The sequence below is a fragment of the Delphinapterus leucas genome, chromosome 13 (genome assembly GCF_059928025.1).
Source record: "Delphinapterus leucas isolate spDelLeu-1000000601 "Yukka" chromosome 13, BTC_Dleu_Yukka2, whole genome shotgun sequence".
In the NCBI taxonomy this organism is placed as follows: domain Eukaryota; kingdom Metazoa; phylum Chordata; class Mammalia; order Artiodactyla; family Monodontidae; genus Delphinapterus; species Delphinapterus leucas.
The window spans coordinates 40,803,484-40,810,360 of NC_143141.1; the positions used below are offsets into that span (position 1 = coordinate 40,803,484).

The window sequence follows — 6,877 nt, forward strand, 5'->3', positions numbered from 1 at the left end:
TGGCATGAGAATTAAATGGCCTTTCTGATGCATTTTGGTATCCAACGAAAGTCCATTATATAATTGCAATCCATTGTTATACTAATCTTTTACTCTGGATTATGTTGTGAAATTGTCCTGTTTCCATGATACCACTGTTTGTTGTTGTTGTTGTTTTTGTCTCTGTTTATTTTGCTTCTAAAATATTTCCTGTTTTATTTTTTTCTCTATTTAAAAATATTACATAGCGGTATAAGAATTTGTATTCCTGCTGCTTAGGGGGTTCTTTCTGTGTGATGTTGGTGTTGAGTCACGTACCCAGTTGATGTAGAGGGTGGTTCTTGAGGAAAATCCCTGAGAGGCCAACCATGGCTTCTGTTTCTCTGAAAATATATGGTTTCTAAATTGCCCATAATTTTCCTAGAAAAGTTTAAATGAAATTTCTCCTTAACCTAGAGAAGTTTTAAATGAAAAAAGTTTTTTTTCTAATAGATGTTTAACCATTGTCTTTTCATTATAGAATAGCATACTTAAAAAATAATTCCATATAGTTATTACTTAAAATACTCCAATTGTAAAATAAGCCAAGACTATCATTATCTAATAAATTAATAGTGACTTAACAAAAATCTTGAGCCCTATAACATATCAGTGGCAAGTCTTGAAAAAACATTAGACTAATTGGTTACTCATTCTGCTTAATGTGTGGAAGAAAGTGGTTTATGTTTATACGCACTAGTTTGTCTTTATCTTTCATTCATTATTCAGCAAGTATTTACTGAGCTCTCAGCTCACACCAGGCATTGTTCCAGGTACTGGCTGGGTAAAGTGGTAAACAAAACAGACAAAACTCTCTGTCCTCATGAAGCTTACATTCCTGTGGGGGAAAGACAGATAACAAGTAAAACATATGGGGGCTTAGGTGATAATAAAGTCTAAGGAGAAAAATAAAGTGGAAAAACACATAGGACATGGTGTTACAATGAGAAATATGGGTGTCATGGAATGTCTCACTGAGAAGGTAATATCTGAATAAAGACCTGAAGAAGGTGAAGGAGTTAGCCATTAGGATATGTGGGGGAAAAGCATTCCAGGCAGAGGGAAGAGCAAGTGCAAATACTCTGAGGCAGGAGCATGCCTGGATTTAGGAACAGTGAGGAGCCCAATATGACTACAGCAGTGAGAAATGGGGGGACTAGGAGGAGATAAAGATAGAGAGGTAAGAGTGGGATGAGATCAACTAGGGCCTTGCCAGGACTTTATCTTCTACTGTGAATGAGATAGAGCCACTGGAGTGTTCTAAGCAGAGGAATGATATGACATGACCTGACTTAAGTTTCATCAAGATCAAGCTGATTATTGGGTTGAGAATAAGCTGGTGGGGGACAAAGGCTAGGAGACTTTTGCAGTAATCCAGGCAAGTAGGATCATTGCACTATACAACTCCAAGAAGCATCATTCACCCTGCAGTGTCTGAGAATGGTGCTTCCCATAATGAGCAGTGTATAGCCCAGCAGCTGTAGTTAGCAGCTCTGTAGGCAAGATGGCTTGGACCAGGGTGGATGCAATGTGAGTGGTGAGAAGTGTTTAGTCAAGATATACTTTGAAGGTATATCTAGAACTAATAGGTAGAACTAATAGGATTTTCTGACATGGTAGATGTGGAATATGAAAGAGTCAAGTATGATTTCAAGGTCATCCATTAATTTCATGAATTATTACTATTCATTATACCAAATACCATTTACTAAGTGGGAGTAATTCATATTTATTTTTTAATTCAACAAGCATTTATTGAAAGTCTACTATGTAGTACATTGTTCCAGATTCTGTAGGATATTTTAAAAAGTACAATAGCAGCAACAACAGAAAATCCTGTCCTGGAAATACTTATAACTTAGTTTGTTAGACAAAGCCTCCATAGATAAAAGAACCAATACTGTAAAAAGTGACATAAGAAAAAATATGATAATGGGACCGATTAAATGGTATAACTACTTCTCTAGGGAAATGGTCCAATTTGAAAATAATTTTACATTTGTCAGGATATGCCCATATTTCTGATTGCTGTACTCTCCTAATCTATTCAACAATTTATTCACTATTTTCCAATAGTGACAGGACTCAGTGTTTCCTGTTCCAAATGCAACTAGATATGCTATATGGTTGACTCCTGCTCCAGGAGGAACTATATAAAAGACTTCATGTCTGAGGTAGGAATCACCTGTTTTATGTGACCTTCTCTTGCTGATGTCTTAGGTTGCATTACTCACAGTTTGGTTGAGAATTCACAATTTTACCTTGGCCCCTAATTCCTACTTGTCCAACTTCTGACTTGCAAATTTTCATACTTCTGACCATTTATCTTACTTGCAGCCCTTTGGTTTACGAGAACTTTTGAGATTTTGTGACTTCTCATGCCTCACTTCACCCACCTCATTCATAGCCATGTCTTGCTGCTTCCTGTTCTGTACTTTTCATTAACACAGCTTTCCTAATAATAACGAGATAGTAAAGATTATAATAATGAGTATGATATCTAACATTTTAAAGTACTGACTATGAGCTAGGCAGTAAGTGATGCTATTTAAGTATACTTTAAATGTAATCCTTATAGAAGGTCTGTGAAGTGGGTGCTATCATTATTCCTACAAGGAACTGAGCTTTAGAGAGCTGAACATGCCTGAGGTTACTCAGCTAGAAAGTGGCAGGTCTAGGATGCAAACCCAGAGTCCATGAAGACTACTATGCAATAACATGTCTTTTGTACCATATGCATATTAAACATGATTCTGAGGGAGTAAAAAATGTCAATCCCAACAAACTTCTCTAAACTTTCAAAGCCTCTATGTTTAATAATTATCCTTCTAATGTTATGGGTTTATCAGTTTTTAATTTTCCTAGTTGAAGTTAGAGATAACATTTGCAATACAGTCCTATTTTTAAAGGTATTGATAGTAGAGTTGGGTTTGCATGGCCCTAGACACAGGTACACACATATGTGTACTCTGCACGCAGGCTACCAAAGTAGCCATTGAAAGTAGAAATGTCAGTGGGGACTTCTAGGAGACCAAGATCAAAATAAAAAAGAGAGGAGGGGGCTTCCCTGGTGGCGCAGTGGTTGAGAGTCCGCCTGCCGAGGCAGGGGACACGGGTTCGTGCCCCGGTCCCGGAAGATCCCACATGCCTTGGAGCAGCTGGGCCCGTGAGCCACGGCCGCTGAGCCTGTGCGTCCAGAGCCTGTGCTCCGCAACGGGAGAGGCCACAACAGTGAGAGGCCTGCGTACTGCAAACAAAACAAAACAAAACAAAACAAAAAAAAAGAGGAGGGAAAAGGAAGAAAACTAACAAGTGTTTATTGAGCCTCTTATATTATCAGTTACTGTGCTAAAATGCTCATTTAATCCTTACAACAACTTTATCATTACCCTCACTTTACATTGGAGAAAAATAAACTGTGAAGGGGATATTACTCCTATTTGACAGATGAAGAAACAAAGGATTAGAAATTGGGATCAAAATCACAGAGTTAAAGTGTCAAAGCAGGTTGAAAAACCCAAAATTAGCTGAATTCCAAAGCCTGTGGAATTAATCATTGCAGGTGGTAGACAGACTCTAGGGTAGCCCCCATGATTCCCACTTCCTGGTGTTCAAAACTTTGTGTAATTCCTTCTTCTTAAGTGTGAGCAAAATTTGTGACTTGCTTCTAAACCATAGAACATGAAGATGGAATATCATTCTGTATTGCTAGATGACTCACTTTAGAGAGTTTAGAGACACGCCTTGCTGGTTTGATGAAATATGCAGCCATAGTGAGAAAACCTATATGGCAAGGAACTGCAGGAGGCCTCTAGGAGCTGAGGGCAGCCCCCAGACAGCAAGAAGCTAGGGTTCTCAGTCCTACAATCACAAGAAAGGGAATTCTGCTAACAACATGAATGACTTTGGAAGCAAATTCTTCCCCAGTCAAGCCTCCAAATGAGAAGACAGCATAACTGATGTTTTGATTGCAGCCTTATGAGATCCTGAGCAGAAGACCAAGCTAAACTGTGCCAAGACTCCTGACTCACAAAATTATAACATCATAAATATGTGTTATTTTAAACTACTAAGTTTTGATAATTTGTACATAGCAATAGAAAACTAATACACCATGCTACCTTGGTTTTCCCTATCTTGGAGCACAGTAAATTATTAGTAAATGGTAGTTGCTATTATGGTAATCAAATGAAAATGTGGAATATCAGTGTCAAAGAGAAATGTAACAGGGCAATCTAACAGAGTTAAATAATTGTTTCCAAAGTAATCAAGCAGCTGATTTAGAAGATGCAAACATCTTCTAACACTAGAAATGTTATAATATTTCACGTGATAATAATACACTCAGTGATTGTTGGGAGTAATATACAAGTTTTCAGTATTCCATCATTTTTTTTAACTTTATTTTTTATACAGCAGGTTCTTATTAGTCATCAGTTTTATACACATCAGTGTATACATGTCAATCCCAATCGCCCAATTCATCACACCACCATTGGCTTTTCTTTTTAATACTGAAATGATTCAAGGGATAACAAGTGAACATATTAATTAATTTGAAATTTATCTACTTCTAAATTAAATTACTTGTCCAGTTAACAGTTTTTTGTTTTGTTTTATTTTTGGCAAACCTGATCATTACCATTTACTTTTACATTTAGATTCATGATTATGAACTGTTCTGTGGAAAAGTAAAAATAAAATCATGCTGGATCCCTGAAAGAACCAAGTGCAATACTCAGTGTGTATTTTCTTCCTATGGTATGTTATCTACAGATGGATGAGGAAAGCAAACCAGTCTGTCTTCTTCTAGTGTCTGGGAGATACTTCGTGGCTATTGTCTAACCCAAGTGCCAACTACAGCAACTTGGAATCTTTTTGAAACAAGGTGGGGTATAATATAAATGCAAATATTTTTTAAAAGGCCAAACTGCCAGTTTTAAGGCAGCTTTTGAACTATTGTTGATTTCCTGATGTTCCAAAATATAGGAACCTGCTATATTTCTTAGTATAATCTGTGAACTGATTCCAGATTTAAAGTGAATTATTCTCCTTTCTGGCCTTTGATGAAATTTGGTGAGTCTTTCCTTGATATGTTCATAATGTAAACTCATCTGGTTTTATATGAGATTGGGGATTTAGGAGGATTTCTTATTTTAAAGTTAAATTTAGTTCATATTGGAGATTGATATTCTCATTCTCCTTATTACAAAACTGTAGAGAATTGAATTTGAAAAACATACTGTAAGAATTTCCTCTCAGCTATTTTTGTTGCTTCCTTCTCTTTTGTCCTTCCCTTCCCCCAACTTTAGCTCCTTAGTGTGTAAATTATTATTTCACAAAGAGTTATGTTTGCAGTTTTCAAAGTGACTTCTTAGAAGTGAAATTTGAATCATTTTTTTCAATCCCCAAAGGTAAGACTTATGTTTTCACTTTTGATTTGTTAAGTGTCTTATAAATGCCTGAAACTTTGATATTTTTAGGCAAAGAAATAATTTCAAAATTGAAAGAAATCTTCCTAAAATTAAGACGTAAGCACTCAAATGGCCCTTTCCTCTCTTTTAAAAAATATCCTAAGACATTCCCTTTCTTGTGGATTGTATTTTATTGGATTAAGATCACCAGCCCTCTGAAACCCGGCTAAATTGGATTACCGTTGAGAATCACAGGGAGGAGGTATTAATAATATACACACACTTCAAGCATCTCAGTCAAATAGCAGGAATAACTGATTTCAGTGCCAGAGAAGTTTGATAGGTGCCTGGAAGGAAGGCCTGGAACTAGGGGAAAACTTAGAAGAACTTGGTGAGGGAAGGCCTCGAGAGAGAGACAATGCAGTTTCCAGAGTCCAGTGGATTGTTGGGGAGAGGTCACCTTAAACCTTTAAAAGGACGCTTAACTGGGAAATTCTGAGCAGCCTTCACTTTGAAGGGGGTGAAAGGAGAGGTGGAATGTTGTGGAAGTATCTTCTTTAATAGGCGCTGGGTGGTTGAGAGATGCTTGGAGTCAGTTGGTCTGGGGGGTGGGCGAAGGCCACCCTGAGGGTTCGCGGACCGTCCCTCGGAAGGCGGCAGACGGCACCTGGCTGCCGCCGAGAGCACCTCGGGGTGGGGGAAGGGTCGTGGGGAAAAGTCGAGTTCAGCGTGGGTTTCTCTCTTTGCCTGGAGGACTATTAGAATAGATTAGAGGAGGCGCCGAGCAGCCGCGCGGGGTATTCCCCGCTCCGGGGGAACGCCGGCGGCGCCAGCGCCGGCCCCGGCCTTCTCCTGAGGCGGCGAGAGCTACCCCCGGTCCGGGCCGCGGCCTCCCGCCCCGGCGGAGCCGCGCGGTGGATTGTGGGCTGGGGGCTGCGGCGGCCTCACTGCGGCCTCGGACACTGTCTCCCCGGACCTAGCCGGGCCGAGGCAGGCGGGCGGAGTGAGGGGAACCAGTGGAGCAAGGAGCAGAAGCGCTAGGGTAGTGGTCGCGGCGCGGCGGCGGCGGCGGCGGCGGCGGCGGCGGCTCCTCTGGAGGCCGGGGATGTGGGAGAGGCGGTGGCAGGAGCGGTGGAGGCGGCGCTGCGGACCCGGGGGAAACTGCTGGCTGACAGGACACCCGGGAGAGACGTGAGGGAGCTGCCGCTGCCGCCTCTCACCCCCGAGCGGAGCTGGGCTCGAGAGGGCGGCCCTGTGCTCCCCCAGCCGACTAGCCAGCCGGCGCGGGGCGGGGGCGGGAAGCCGGGCTCGGGCCCAGCCGGGCTCCGGGCGGCGGCGGCCGCGGAGCAGCAGCCTCGGCGCGACGTGGAGGGTTGGAGGCGGCGGCGATGCACTAGGCCTCGCTCTGGGGCTGCTGCCCGGGACCCGCAGGTAGGTGTCGGGCC

At 41.7% G+C, this 6,877-nt stretch overlaps 1 protein-coding gene across 12 annotated transcripts in view; it reads left to right on the forward strand.

Annotated features, from left to right (window-relative positions):
* The first annotated feature begins 612 nt into the window (after positions 1-612).
* VPS54 (VPS54 subunit of GARP complex) overlaps positions 613-6,877 on the forward strand; it is a 121,186-nt gene continuing 114,921 nt past the window's right edge. For 5 of the 12 annotated variants that reach the window (XR_016395291.1, XR_016395292.1, XM_089922326.1 and 2 more), the window contains exon 1: positions 616-4,906. The gene's annotated coding sequence lies outside the window, so the exon portion shown is untranslated. Of the gene's footprint in view, positions 4,907-6,748; positions 6,864-6,877 lie in introns of those variants that run through there. The other 7 variants (XR_016395293.1, XM_089922325.1, XM_089922330.1 and 4 more) reach the window with 4 other exon arrangements.